At 48.7% G+C, this 15,180-nt stretch overlaps 1 protein-coding gene across 18 annotated transcripts in view; it reads right to left on the bottom strand.

Moving 5' to 3' along the window:
- Nucleotides 1-14,455, bottom strand: part of NLRC5 (NLR family CARD domain containing 5) — a 103,163-nt gene extending 88,708 nt beyond the window's left edge. For 15 of the 18 annotated variants that reach the window (XR_014804746.1, XR_014804749.1, XR_014804748.1 and 12 more), the window contains exon 1: nt 9,738-9,776. The gene's annotated coding sequence lies outside the window, so the exon portion shown is untranslated. Of the gene's footprint in view, nt 1-9,737; nt 9,777-14,198 lie in introns of those variants that run through there. The other 3 variants (XM_084958000.1, XM_084958002.1, XM_021093211.2) reach the window with 2 other exon arrangements.
- Nucleotides 14,456-15,180: the final 725 nt, after the last annotated feature.

Here is a 15,180-nt window from a genome sequence, read left to right as displayed (position 1 = left end):
ACAATAAATAATCTGAAAAGGAAATTACAAAAAAAAATCCATTTACAATAGCATCAAAATGAATAAAATACTTAGGAATTAACTTAACCAAGGAGGGGAAAGATTTGTACAATGTAACTACAAAATGTTGCTGAAAGACATTAAAGAAGACATAAATAAATGGACACACATCCTATATCACACATTGGAAGACTTACTACTGTTAAAATGTCAGTATTACCCAAAGTTACCTACAGATTCAAGGCAGTATCTATCACAATCCTAAAGACGGTTTTTGCAAAATAGAAAAGCACATCCTAAAATTCATATGGCATCTCAAGGGACCTTGAATAGGCAGAACAATCTGGAAAAAGGACAAAATTGGAAGACTCATATTTCCTGATTGCAAAACTCACTACTACAATGTTACAATAATCAAAACAGTGTGGTGTGGGCATAAAGACAGACATAGAGACCCATGGAATAGAATAGAGAGCCTGCAAATAAACCCTCACATATATGGTCAAATGATTTTTTTGACAAGGGTGCCAGGACCATTTCATGGGGAAAGGACAATCTTTTCAACAAATGGTGCTGGGAAAACTGGATATCCACATGCAAAGGAATCCAGCTGGACCCTTACCTAACTCCATACACAAAAACTACCTCAAAATGTATCAGGGACCTAAATGTAAGACCTAAAACAATAAACCTCTTAGAAGCAAACAAGGATGAAGGCTCATAACACTGGATTTGGCAATGATTACTTGAGGATGACACCAAGGGCACAGACATCCAAAGAATAAATGAACAGACACCTATGGTCAATTAATCTTTGACAAAGGAGGCAAGAACATAAAATGGGAAAGACAGTCTTTTCAGCAAGTATTGCTGGGAAACCTGGACAGCTGCATGCAAATCAATGAAACTAGAACACACCCTCACACAATGCACAAAAATAAACACAAAATAGCTTAAAGACTTAAACATAAGACACCATCAAACTCCTGGAAGAGAACATAGGCAAAACATTCTCAGACATCAGCCTTACAAATGTTTTCTCAGGTCAGTCTCCCAAAGCAGCAGAAGTAAAAGCAAAAATAAACCAGTGGGACTTAATCAAACTGACAAGATTTTGCATGGAAAAGGAAACCAAAAAGAAAACAAAAAGACGACTTACAGAATGGGAAAAATTAGTTTCAAATGATGTGACTGACAAGGGCTTAATCTCTAAAATATATATATACAAACAACTCCTACACCTCAACAGCAAAAAAGCCAACAACCCAATGGAAAAATGGGCAAAAGACCTGAATAGACATTTCTCCAAGGAAGACACACAGATGGCCAACAAACACATGAAAAAATGCTCCCCATCACTGATTATTAGAGAAATGCAAATCGAAACTACCACGAGATACCACCTCACACCAGTCAGAATGGCCATCATTAATAAGTCCACAAATAACAAATGCTGGAGGGGGTGTGGAGAAAAGGGAACCCTCCTTCCCTGTTGGTGGGAATGTAAGCTAGTACCACAACTATGGAAAACAGTATGGAGGTACTTTAGAAAACTATACATAGAACTACCATACGACACAGCAATCCCACTCTTGGGCAGATATCCCGACAAAACTTTCCTTGAAAAAGATACATGCACACGCATGTTCATTGCAGCAATATTCACAATAGCCAAGACATGGAAACAACCCAAATGTCCATCAACAGACGACTGGATTAGGAAGATGTGGTATGTATACACAATGGAATACTACTCAGCCATAAAAAAGAACAAAATAATGCCGTTTGCAGGAACATGGATGGAACTAGAGACTCTCATACTGAGTGAAGTCAGTCAGAAGGAAAAAGACAAATACCATACGATGTCACTTATATCTAGAAACAAATATACTACACAAATGAACCTTTTCAAGAAAAGGAAACCATGGACTTGGAGAACAGACTTGTGGTTGCTGAGGGGGAGGGAGAGGGAGAGAGAGTGGGATGGACTGGGAGTCTGGGGTTAATAGATGCAGACCGTTGCCCTTGGAATGGATGGGCAACGAGATCCTGCTGTATAGCACTGGAAACTATGTCTAATCACCTCTGATGAATCTACACATGTATGTGTAACCAGGTCAACATGCTGTACAGTAGAAAATTGACAAAACACTGTAAACCAGCTATAATGAAAAAAATAAATTAAAAAAAGGATTTATTCTAGTTCACACTTTCCATTACAATGGGACACTTGGAATAAAATTTGAAAAAAAAAAAGAATAAATGAACGAATTGGACTTCACAAATTTTTCCTTTTTAAAAAATTTGTATTAAAGTATAGCTGATTTACAAGGGTCCTTCCATTTCTGCTGTACAGCAAAGTGACCCAGTCATTCATATATATATATATATTCTTTTTTTTTTTTCCATACTAGCTTCCATTACGTTCTAACCCAAGAGATTGGAAACAGTTCCCTGTGCTGTATGTAGAGTTGAATCCCATTGCTTATCCATTCCAAATGTAAGAGTTTGCATCTATCAACCCCAGACAAAATAATAAATGAACAAATTGGACTTCACGAAAATTTTTTTCCTTTTCCTTTTCAAAAATTTTTATTAAAGTCCATCCCACACCCTCCTCCCTCCCCGCGACAACCACGAGTCTGCACTCCATGTCTGTAATCCGTCTCTGTTTTGTAGATAGGATCATTTGTGCCATAGTTTAGATTTCACATATAAACGATATTATGAGAATTTTAAAAACATCAAAAGAAACTATCCACAGAGTAAAGAGGCAACCCATAGCATGGGAAAAACATTTGCAAACCATATACCTTGTAAAAGATTAATATATAAAATATAGAGAGAACTCCTAAAACCCAAGAACAAAAACCAAACAAGTCAATTCAAAAAAGGACTTGAACAGACATTTCTCTGAAGAAGATAAACGAAATGGCTCATAAGCACATTAAAAGGTACTCAGTATAACTAATCATTAGGGAAATGCTGATCAAAATTACAATGAGACTCCACCTCACACCATTAGGATGGCAACTATCAAAAACAAAAAAAATAAAACAAACAAAAAAACCCCAGAAAACAACAAGTGCTGGGGAGGATGTGGAGAAATTGGAATCTTTGTTCAGTGCTGGTGGGAATTTAAAATGGTACAGCTGCTGTGGAGAACAGTATGGAGGTGCCTCAGAAAATTAAAAATAGAATTACCACATGACTCTGGATTCTGGAATTGAAAGCAGGGTCTTGAGATATTTGTACACCCCTGTTCATAGCAGCTTAGTCATCATAGGTAAAACACAGAAGCAACCCGTGTCTATCGGCGGATGAATGAATGGACGGGCAAAATGCGATATATACATACAATGGAATACTAGCCTTAAAAAAGAAGGAAATGGGAGTTCCCGTCATGGCGCAGTGGTTAACGAATCCGACTAGGAACCCATGAGGTTGCGGGTTCGGTCCCTGCCCTTGCTCAGTGGGTTAACGATCTGGCGTTGCCGTGAGCTGTGGTGTAGGTTGCAGATGTGGCTCGGATCCTGCGTTGCTGTGGCTCTGGCGTAGGCCGGTGGCCACAGCTCCAATTCGACCCCTAGCCTGGGAACCTCCTGCGTTGCTGTGGCTCTGGCGTAGGCCGGTGGCCACAGCTCCGATTCGACCCCTAGCCTGGGAACCTCCATATGCCGCGGGAGTGGCCCAAAGAAATAGCAAAATAAAGGCAAAAAAAAAAAAAAAAAATCACAGGAAGTCCTATGAGCTTAACTCCTCCTCCTCCCTCTCCCTGTCCCCCACCCCACCCCCCACCCCAGTCCCGCTCCTCCATCCCTCTCTGTACCCCTGTTGCCTCTGCCTGGTTCCCTCTTCCTCCAGACACCATCAGGGTCCATGGCTCCCTGCCTCACTCCCCTGCCCTGTTCCAAGGGCCCCTTAGGAAGGGGCCATACCTGGCCTCTCCATTCCAAACCCAACCCTCCCTCCGCACCCCGCATGCCTGTCCCTTCACCTGCCTTGAATCCCTTCACTGCAGTCACCACTCCCTGATGTTACTGCATGTCTTTGTATACCTGTTATAGTGTCTGTTTCTATCAGCACATCACCCCCCGCCCTGGGTGGGAACTCCTGTGTTCCCAGCTGTCGTCCAGGACCCAGTGCAGTGCCTGGCATGTTGAAGAAAGTTGGCAGATGCCTGCTGAGGGGGTTCAGGACTGCAGGGTCAAGCTGGAGCCAGCGTCTGTGTTGTCGGCACCCACCTCGTAGGAAGTAAGGGAGTCACCCCACCAAAAATGCCTTTTAGCCATCCTACCCCCAAGAACTTCCTGGAAGTTTTCTCCTTGTGTGGCCTGGCCTCTCTCCACCTTCTCCACATCCTCCCTTCTGTCCTCTCTCCTCCTTTCTTCTGTTCAGGAGCAAATAGTGCACCCGCACCCCGTGAACATGCTCCAGTCAAAACGTCTGCCCCTAACCTCACGTCCCGGGCCTCGCTCACCTCTTGGCACACAGGCCCCACCCATCCCAATCCCATCACGGTCGAGTCCCAGGAGGACTTCCTTCCCTGAGAGAGGAATTCTGGTCAGGGCTACGGGAAGTTGTTTTGTTTTGTTTTTTGCTGTTGCTTTTTAGGGCCATACCCGGAGCATATGGAGGTTCCCAGGATAGGGGTCAAATCGGAGTAGTAGCTGCCAGCCACAGCCACAGCCACCGCAATGCAGGATCTGAGCCTCCTCTGTGACCTACCCCACAGCTCATGGCAATACCCGATCTTTAACCCACTGAGCCAGGCCAGGGATCAAACCTTCATCCTCATGGATACTACTCAGGTTCGTTACTGCTGAGCCACAACGAGAACTCCAGCCATGGAAAGAATGTAGATGTCACATCTTGTTTTTTATATAAAACAGAGGAAACCATCTACGTGTACTAGGAAAAAACAAGACTCAATTTAAATGTTTGACAAGGACTTCCCGTGCGGCTCACAACATAACTACTCGGCATTGGAGTTCCCGTCATGGCGCAGTGGTTAACGAATCCGACTAGCAACCATGAGGTTGCAGGTCTGGTCCCTGCCCTTGCTCAGTGGGTTAAGGATCCGGCGTTGCCTTGAGCTGTGGTGTAGGTTGCAGACTCGGCTCGGATCCCGAGTTGCTGTGGCTCTGGTGTAGGCCAGTGGCTACAGCTCTGATTCAACCCCCAGCCTGGGAACCTCCATATGCCACGGGAGTGGCCCAAGAAAAGCAAAAAAAGACAAAATAAATAAATAAAAAATAAATAAATGTTTGACAAAGATTATGGTTCAGCCATTCTTTGGCCAACTATGTAGTCAGTTAAGATGACATGTATTTATATTACAGACAAAGAGCTAATTTCCTTAGTATATAAGGTGCTTTTACAGTCAAGAGGAATAAGACCAACAACCCAAGGGAAAAGCAGGCAAAGGATATGGATAGTTTGTGAAAAAGAAACTACAAGTGACCCTTAAATATTTGAAAAGATGCCCAAAATCATTGATAAGAGAAATGAAAATGAAACTAAACAAACAAACAAAAAAAAACCCACCATTATTTGAATACCAGATCAGCCACTGTGGAAAAGTTTGATAACACATGTGTTTTGAGGGGGTGGGAAGCCGGCCTCCTCACACATGGCTGATGCGAGTGAAACTTACTACAACACTTAAGGAGGATAATTTGCCAAATTTATAAAAAAGTTCAAACTGCCTATTTTCCCCTTACACTTGCATATGCACTCCTGGCTGTTCTCCCTAAAGATTTACTCTCATAGGCAAAAAGGATGCTTGAACGGACATGTGTAATAGCACTGATTGGGATAACAAGAGACAGGAAAACAACCTAAATGCCCAATCATATTTAAATCAATTATGGAACAACCATGCCCTGAAATATTATGCAGACCTGAAAAAAGAGAAAAGGGCAGGTTTTTTTTTTTTTTTGGTTTTGTTTTGATGTGGAAAGATTTCCAAATTACATTAAATTTTAAAAATCAAGATAAAACCCACTAAATACAGCATACTATCCTTGTGAGAAGGGGATGCATATATAGATATATACTTGTAAAGGCTCACCTGGACTATCTTAAGGAAGGAAACGTAAGAACCTGATAACACTGGTTGTTTTCAGGAAGGGATATCAGGGGGCCAGGAGACTTACTTCTCATTACATACTCTTTTTTTGCATGTTTTATATTATTTTATTATGTGGATGTACTAGATACTAAAAATTAAACCACTGAAAAATGATATTGCATTTAGTTTTCCTTTAATATATAATTCCAGAATATTTAAAAAGTATAATTCCATTTTAGCTTTTATAAGTCAATTAAAAAATAGGAATATAACACATAGAAAAAAAGACGAGAAGAAAGAGGGAGTTCCTGTTGTGGTGCAGTGGAAACGAAACTGACTAGTATCCTTGAGGATGCTGGTTCGGTCCCTGGCCTTGCTCAGTGGGTCGGGGATCGCGCATTGGCATGAGCTGTGATGTAGGTCACAGACACAGCTCGGATCCTGAGTTGCTGTGGCTGTGGTGTAGGCCAGCAGCTGTAGCTCTGATTCGACTCCTAGCCTGAGAACGTCCATGTGCCATGGGTTCTGCCCTAAAAAGCGAAAAACAGAAACAAAAAGACTGGAAGAAAGAAACCAAACTGAGAATAGAGGTCATCTGAATGAAACTTAATTTTCCCTTGGGTTCCTTAAACCATTTCCTTTGACGCTAGAGCATTCCAGCCAGAGGGCTCTAAAATTCTGGGAATTCAGCAGAAGACTTTGTTAATTTTTTTTTTTTTATGGCTGCACTTGTGGCATATGGAACTTCCCAGGCCAGTGATCAAACCCATGCCTCTGCAGCAACCCAAGCTGTTGCAGTCAGATTCTTAACCCACTGAGCCACTGGGAGAAGCTCTAGCAGAAGACTTTGGAGTGACTCACAGGATGGAACAGGAGTCCCATCAGAAAGAATCAGGATTGAAATAGGCAGGATAAACAAGTGATCTCATGCTTCCTCAGGCCTCTCCCCTTCACACTCCAGGAAACCTACTGGTTTCATACCCTGGTCTGCTAGGAGAGAGGATGACTGCAGAGCAAAAGAGTCGGGGGTCAGCGGTGGCCACAAGAACTAAGTGTACAGCCACCTCCACCCCCCAGATCTGCAGAGAGCTTGAGAATACCAAAGGAGCAGAATGGCCGTTCACGACAATGTCGCCCAGCTCTCAAGGATCTAGGAAACCCCTGACAGCATGGAGGTTACACAATCATGCTTATTCTAAAGGGGACAAGCCCCACGTATGACCAAGTACTTGGCTGCCTCATCACTTCCGCCTGGCTTTCAGGGCAGTGGATGGCAGACACATATGCAACCAGCAAGGTCTCAGGAACCAAAGCCTTCGCTTCTCAGACAGCCCGAACCCACCACCAGACTGATCCATTTCGCAGATTTTTTTTTTTTTCCTTCTCCGATCGTCAGGGTGTTTGGCTCTCAGCCTGAGCTGCCGCCAAGGTAGACATCGGGCTACCAGCCAACACAACAGCTACGAAAAAATAGAGCCGGTACAGAAAACCAGTAGTGTGCATCCTCAGAGGTTACAAAGTATTTGCACCTGTCTTAGTTTGCTTAATCGTTAGGCCTCCAACTCCCTGTGGAAAGCAGAGGAGAGATTCTGGGAGGGTCGACTGGTTCCTTAGCTTTGCTTCCGCTGCAACAAGGAACCACAAACTGGGCGGGTTAAAAGGAGAAACGCATTCCCCCACAGGGCTGGAGGCCAGATGTCTGAAATCAAGGTGTCTGGAGGGCCGCGTTCCCTCCAAAGCCTCTAGGCTCGGACCCTGCCTCGCCTCTTCTGGTTTCTGGTGGGTGTGGGCACTTGTGGGACTTCCTTACTGGGAAGGTAGCTGCCTCATTCCAGTGTCTGCCTCTGGGTCACGTGGCTGTCTTCTCCCCGCCTGTGTCTACCTTCCTGGGCTGGGCTCTTCTCATAGAAAGGACACCAGTCATACTGAATTAAGGGCCCCACTCTTATATGACTTCATTTTAACGACTTACATCCCTATTTCGGAATAAAGGTACATTCTCGGGTAGAGGGGTTAGGACTGCAACACATCTTTTTCAGGGACACAATTCAATCCACGACAGACGGGAAAAGACACCCTCAGTAGTTTTGCTGAGTTTTCCTGAGAGAAGCAGGAATATATGTTGGGTGTAAGGACACTGACTTGGCCCTCCAAACATCCAGTCACCTCTGCATCTCGGCCAGGAATAAGGCCAAGCGTATCACGAAACTCTGCCAAAGAATTTTCCCCTTCTGCTTGCCTGCCTTCATCAAGGACCCAGCACTCATGCTTGCGTGGTACCTTGAGGTGAACCATACACCGGGCACACCTCATCTCCTCCAACCCACCAAACACGCTCTGAAGGACCTCTTATTGTCCCCATGGCACAGATGAGGAACCGAGGTTCTCAGGGATAAAACAGCCGGTGATCAGCAAGTAAATTCAAGGTGCCAAGAGGCCTGGTCTGTCCACCTCCCACCCTAGGCATCAGTCAAGCTGCCGCTGTGCTTTGGAGGCAAGGCAGGTGGGCATAATCAGTGGCCAGCCGGCGCTGGGGTTCAGTAAGGATGGGGAGCCTGGAGGCGCCATGAAATCATCAGCTTTACCTCTCCCTTCTGTTCTCCACGAAGAGACCAAGCCTAGTGCTTTGCTGCGCTTATTGCTTCTTAGAAAAAAAAAAAAAAAAGCAATTTGGAGGGATGAGGCTCCAGGTACATCCCACCTGCCATCCTCCAGTTTGGGAGCCTAGGGCTGAAGGGGGGCAGGGGGTAGCTTCCCTGCCTCTTCCCAAAAGGCCAGCCCAGGCCAGCCAACTCCAGGTCCTGGCCCCCAGGGGTGAGAAAACGACTTGCAAATGCAAAAAGCAAGTAACAAAATGACACCCCTGTATTCACCTATTATTTACGAGATTAAAATAATTCAGCCAGAATAGTCTGTGGAGATTTGACATTACTGTTAAAATGTTTAAAGTTATGCCAATGGTTATATATTTTTATCAAAGACTCCTTCTTTTAGTACATTCTAAAATATTTCAGCCGAGATGCCATGATGTCTGTTTCTCTTTTGTTTCAGAATGAGGTGCTTCGGGGATGAAACTGGGCTGGGCTGGGGTGAAGACTGCTGAAGTTGAGTGGTGGTTACATACGGTTTGCTTATATCAAAACCGGCAAATGTTCACAGCTCAACCCAGTTCTACCCCTTCCACTTTTGCACATGTTTGGAACTATCCATCATAAAAAGTTTTTTTGGAGTGTGTTGAGGCTAAAAAGTCTGATTTGTGCGCAACGAGCGGTGGGACTTCTGAATTCTTTAAGAGGCGACTAAAAGTTGAAGCTCCAGGAGGTGGCAGGAGCAGGAGCGCCGAGGGAGGAAAGGAGCGGGAACGTAGCCGCGTCCTGAAACCCAACCCCGGTGACCCTGACTTGCTTTCCTCTGCGGCTGGAAACTCATCCCCCAAACTCTGCCGGGGGGCAGGGTGAACGCCGCCTGGGACGCTGGCGCCCCATCTGCCCACCGGTTCACCAGTCCAGCCATCGTCGGTGCGACCATTCATCCGGGCAGCCACCGCTCCAGAGCCCTCCTGCATCCCCTCCTCCCCGGCTCGGCGCCGCATTCGCACCCCGAACCTCCCCGCCCCGCTCGCCCCCGCAGGGTCCCGCAGCCCCGCGAAGTGCTGGGCACTCACCGGCTGCGCTCCTGGCTTCGCTGCGCTCCCCACGAAACTGAAAGTAGGCGCCGAGAGCAGCAGGCAGGCGGCGGGTGCTGGGAGCCGGCGGCCGCTGCCGGGAAATCACGTGGATTCGCGGTGCCCCAGCGCCCGCGCCCGCGCGGGATGGGCGGGGGTGGCACGCCTGCTCCTGCAGGGCCGGTGCCCCGCGCCTCTTGGCGCTCAGCCAGCTTTGCAGACGGGGCCCAGAGATGGCCCCAAGGGACGCGGGGAGCGCTAGCCCCTTGCGTGGATGCGAGACTGAGGCACAGGGATAAAGGCTGGCGCGCGCGGGGCGCACGGGTGGACTCCGGCTCTCCCCGCCTCCCTGGAGACTAAGGAGGGATGGGGCCGGATGGGAAGGAGATGCTCTGCTGGTTTTACCGGAGGAGGAGACTTAGAAACCAGGGGTCCAGCTTCCTTTTCTTCAGCGCTCTCCAGGATGAAGAGAGGGGAGAAAAGGGCAACAACCACAATTGGCCTTACTGAGCCCTTGGCCCTCTGGACGGTGCTAAACATGGTCTAGAATGTCTCTCATCTAGTCCTCAAAACAGCCCCAAGGGAGTTCCCCCCCTGGTGCAGCGGAAAAGAATCCCACTAGTATCTGCAAGGATGCGGGATCGATCCTTGGCCTTGCTCAGTGGGTTAAGGATCTGGTGTTGCCGCGAACTGTGGTGTAGGTCGCAGATGGGGCTCGGATCCTGTGTTGCTGTGGCTGTGGTGTAGGCTGGCAGCTGTAGCTCCAATTTGACCTCTAGCTTGGGAACGTCCATACTCTGTAGGTGAGGCCTTAAAAAGCAGCAAACAAACAAATGCAGGTGCAATTATTACCCCCTTTACAGGTGAGCACACTGAGGCTCCGAGAGGAGACAGGTGAAGGAACTTGCCCAAGACACATAAGGGACACAGGCAAAGATGAGATGGGACAAAGGGTGCTGAGGTGGGGGCGCAGAAGGAGGGGGAGAAGACTCCCCCAGGAGGGAATGAGAACGGTCCTGAATGGCCACTATCCTTTCAAAGTTTACCACAACCTCCCTGGTTTTTTCTTTTTTCCTCTTTTTTTGGCCGCCCTACAACACATGGAGTTCCCAGGCCAGGGATCAGATCCGAGCTGCCCCTGCAGCAATGCCAGATCCTTAACCCACTGTTCCAGGCTGGGGATCGAACCTGTGTCCCAGTGCTCCAGAGATACCACCGATCCCTTTGCATCACAGTGAGAACTCCCTCCCTGGCTTTTTGCATTCCATGGGGGACAGGAGCACCCTTCCTCCAGCAGAGGAAACATCCTTTGGTGAACAAGTCAGCTTGCTTGGAAGGTCATCCGGCCACCTCCCTATGATATTCTTGCAGTGGAGCAGCTTTCACTCCCAGATCTTCTGTCCCCCTGCCTCCCAGGCCAGGCGGGTGTGGGTGTGGGTGTGAGAGCACTGCAAGGTAGTTGTCACAAGCACAGCCATCAGTGTCAGACACCTCTGACTTCAAGTCCTACTCTCCAATTTACGGGCCAAATGCCTTTACTTCTCTGAGCGTGAGGTTCGCCACCTGTAGGCTGATTTAATCCCTCCGCATAGAGAAGTCATAAGAATTTGAGGACCTCAAGTTCAGGCTGATGTAGCCTGTGCCTGAAATCCATGAGATGCCCTTGTATTGTTGTCTTCTTCTGCAGTTCTCACTACCCCGTGAGATGCAAACCACTTCCCTTCCAGCACTAACTCTGATATTCAGAAATCATATGAGCATGGATTTTGCAGTCAAATCCTCGTAGGTGATTCCCAGCTCCATCGCTTCTAGCTGTGTGACCTCAGACCAATGCCCTGACCTCCCCAGGCCTCGGTTTCCTCATCTGCTAAAGAGAGCGTTTCCAGCTGCCCCAGGCCACTGCATGGCATGGATGAGAAAGGTGCATGTGGGCTGTGACTGCTTATGTCCCAGGATCAGGATGTGCACTTCAGTTCAGCTTATGTTCACCGAACAACTGCTGTGTGATCGTCTCTACATGAGGTCCCAGGAAAGGCTCTGGCCTGCTCCCTGTCCAGGGTAGAAGAGCAGATGGACACGTGGACAGATAACCACAATCCAGAGAGACAAAGGCAGACCACTTGCAGATGCCCTTACTTTTGAACAGCCCTTTGAGGACAGGAGAAGGAAAATTACCCCATTAGGCAGATGAGGAGCTGAGATTCAGAGAGGTCAAGTGAGTTACTCCAAGTTACACAGCGGTCAGGAACGGAGCTGGGTCTTAAACCCAATGCCCTTTCCACCCTGGAGGTACCTGGCCTGCCGAGAAGGTTATCCCTGAGGGACTCTAGGAGAGCTATCTTCCCAAATGCTCCCGACCCTCAGCCTGGCCTGTGGCCTGAAAGTTCCCCATCAGCAAGCACATCGTTCCTTTGGCTGAAGGTGCGCAAGCTGCTCTGGTGTAAATTAAATGGCCACCAGTCATTTACACTTGAGTATAAACAAGTGAATACATTTGTATTGGTGGGAAACCAAAGGGAATCTTGAGTGTTTGGATTCTGGGGTAGGAAACACTAGATGTGAGAGTCAGAGGGTCCAGAGAATGGAGCCCACATTTACTGGGCACTTCTGTGTGCCAAGTACCCCATCTCCATGACCACTAGCTGGCATCTGTGAGCACTTAGGACACACTAGACAGTGTGCTAGGCCCTTATGTTTGCTCCTTTTTTTTTTTTTTTTTTTTTTGACTGTATATGGAGTTCCTGGGCTAGGGATCAGAACTGCGCCTCAGCTGTGGCAGCTCTGGATCCCTAACCCACTGTGCCAGGCTGGGGATTGGACCCGCACCCCAGCGCTCTAGAGACACTGCCAATTCCATTGCGCCACAGTGGGAATTCTTGTACCTGCTCCTTTAACCCTCATGGCAGCCCTGCTATCTCCATTTTCACAGGCCAGAAAACAGAGACAGAGAGGGTGAGCTGTAGGAGATTACACAGCTAGCGACGGAGGAGCTGGGATGTGGACCTAGGCAGGGCAGCTCCAGAGCACCTGCTCTTGGCTTCCATGTGGTGCTCGCTCTAGCTAATCCAGTCCTTATGGGAGCCCTACATGGAAGGCATTACTATCATCCCATTTAACAGACGTAGAAACTGAGGCAGAGAGGGGCCCCACACTAGTAATTCGGGGGGCTGCGTTTTGGACCCAGGTTTGAAGTCCAAGCCTTCCCTATGCATTTTCCATTGCCCAAGACTAGTCCTGAACACAGGGGCCCTATCCTGTCTAGAGAAGCAGCCCAGGTGGCAGGATGTGCCTCCATGGGACCTGGCCTTGGCCAGGCTGTGTTTCCTCCCTGGAGGACACAACTTCTGGGAACAGATTTTGACTGCATCAGGGCCAGGACCCCAGCCAGGCTGGCTTCTTTCTTGGTCTAGGTCTGAGCTTCAGGGCTTGGATGGAGGGGCCAGGACCTGGGAGAGAGAGCCAACAGGTCGGTGCTGTTCTGCCAAGTTCTGGCATTCCACATCTCTGTCTGCTCAGCGCACGGGTGGGAACGAGCCTCCCAGGGCAGACCTGGCTGAGATGCTCTCTGGGGCGGAAGGTGAAGGAAGCTCAGGGACCACCTTGTTCTGGAGCAGAAAAGAGCCACAGTGCCTCCTGGGGTCCCAGGTGGAATGGGGTCCACAAGGGCCAAGACTCTGAGCAAGCTCTTGGTCCACAAGGGCCAAGACTCTGAGCAAGCTTGGACCATCCTCTTGGATGGTCAAAGCTTCCGTTTGGGGAGGAAGTGGCCTGGGGCCGCCAGGTTGTCCCTATGTTGTGCTTGGGACAGCGAGCAGAAGGGCCCGGGCTTCCCAGCGCCCCTCCCCCTGCACCTGCACCCCCCCCCACCCCAGGCAAAGTGTGCTCTCTCTGACAGATTGAGGCTCCTGACGGGTGTCACTACCCCAAAGGCTTTCAGCCCAAGCCCTGGAATGTCCACGTTGGACTCGGGGCTCAAGGACTGGTGAAACCACTCTGACTCTTTCTGCTGGGGCCCTGCCTGTCCCCTCGAGCGCTGCGGGTCAGCTTCGTGGGTCAGATCATTGCTTTGGACCCTGAGCGAGGAAGAGAAACAGGCCCAAGAGAGCATCTGGAAGGAGGGGACCCACGGGGCCACAGCCTGTGGGGCATTCACCCACAAGCCATGGAAAACTACAGCCCAGTCTATTCTCTCCTGCTGTTCCCCCCCCAGCCCCCGCAGTGGGACCTCTCGCAAGCGTCCCTCCTAGGCTCTGGGGAGGGCCAGCTGCCATGAATCCACACGACCAGGATCCCATTTCTACAATCTTAGCATCTTCCCAACAGACACACAAGCAGAAGGGTCACGAGATAGGGCGGGATCACCTGGTCCCGTTGCCTGATTTCCTTTAGGGCCCCTGTCTGCTTTCTTTAAGACATACGGTACTAGAGTGACTATTTCTCCAGATCTACCTCACCACCTACCTTGGTCAACATGGAAAAGGTCCATTTAATCCTGAAGTCAAAAAGAGATGGGAGGAGTTCCTGTCGTGGCTCAGCGGTTAACGAACCTGACTTGTATCCATGAGGGTTTGATCGCTGGCCCCGCTCACTGGATTAAGGATCTGACGTTGCTGTGGCTGTGGGATAGGTCGCAGATGTAGCTCAGATCCTGCATTGCTGCAGCTGTGGTGTAGGCCGGCCTCTGTAGCTTCGATTTGGCCCCTAGCCTGGGAACTTCCATATGCCACGGGTGTGGCCCTAAAAAAGACAAAAGACGGAAAAAAAAAAAGTAAGATAGAAATGAGGGAATTCCCCTTGTGGTTCAGTAGCTTAAGGACCCAGTGTTGTCTCTCTGAGCAGGTGGGTTCAATTCCTGGCCTCGCTCCGTGGGTTAAGGGGCTGGTATTGTTGTGGCTGTGGCGTAGGCGGGCAGCTGCAGCCCTGATTTGACTCCTGGCCGGGAGCTTCCATATGCCACAGGTGCGGTCATAAAAAGAAAAAAAGAAAAAAAGAAAAAAAAAAAAAAAGAGTTGAAAATGTGGTCTTCTATTGTGCTCCCATCTCCCCGAAAAGAAATGCTAGGAATTATTCCAAATGCGCCCAACTACTATTTAAAGCCCTCCCCAGAGAGCAGTTTGGATCACTTTCAGGAGCTTTCCATCCCAGCCGCCAGGCCTTTGCTTGGGCGGGCCCCTCCTCCTGCCATGCGCTCCCTTCTTCATGGGGCCTTCTCCTCCGGATGAAGAGTTTAGGTAGGAGCCTTCTGCCCCCAGCAGTTAGGTCGTACATCCTGGAGGGAAGGAGCCTATTTTGTCGAGAGTATCCTCTGCCTGGCCTCAGAGGGACCAAGGAAGGATTCTGCTGAGTCAACCAGCCCCTCCTCTCTCTGCAGACGTACTGGGAATCCAAGAGAAAGATGTCCTTCCTGGAAGGGGAGGCCTGGATGGGAGTGATGGTGTGTGGT

The sequence above is a fragment of the Sus scrofa genome, chromosome 6 (genome assembly GCF_054392235.1).
Source record: "Sus scrofa isolate SSC_HxYL_T2T_F1_AM1 chromosome 6, Sscrofa_HxYL_maternal_Yorkshire_Landrace_v2.0, whole genome shotgun sequence".
NCBI classification, from domain to species: Eukaryota; Metazoa; Chordata; class Mammalia; order Artiodactyla; family Suidae; genus Sus; species Sus scrofa.
This window is presented reverse-complemented; position numbering and strand designations above follow the sequence as displayed.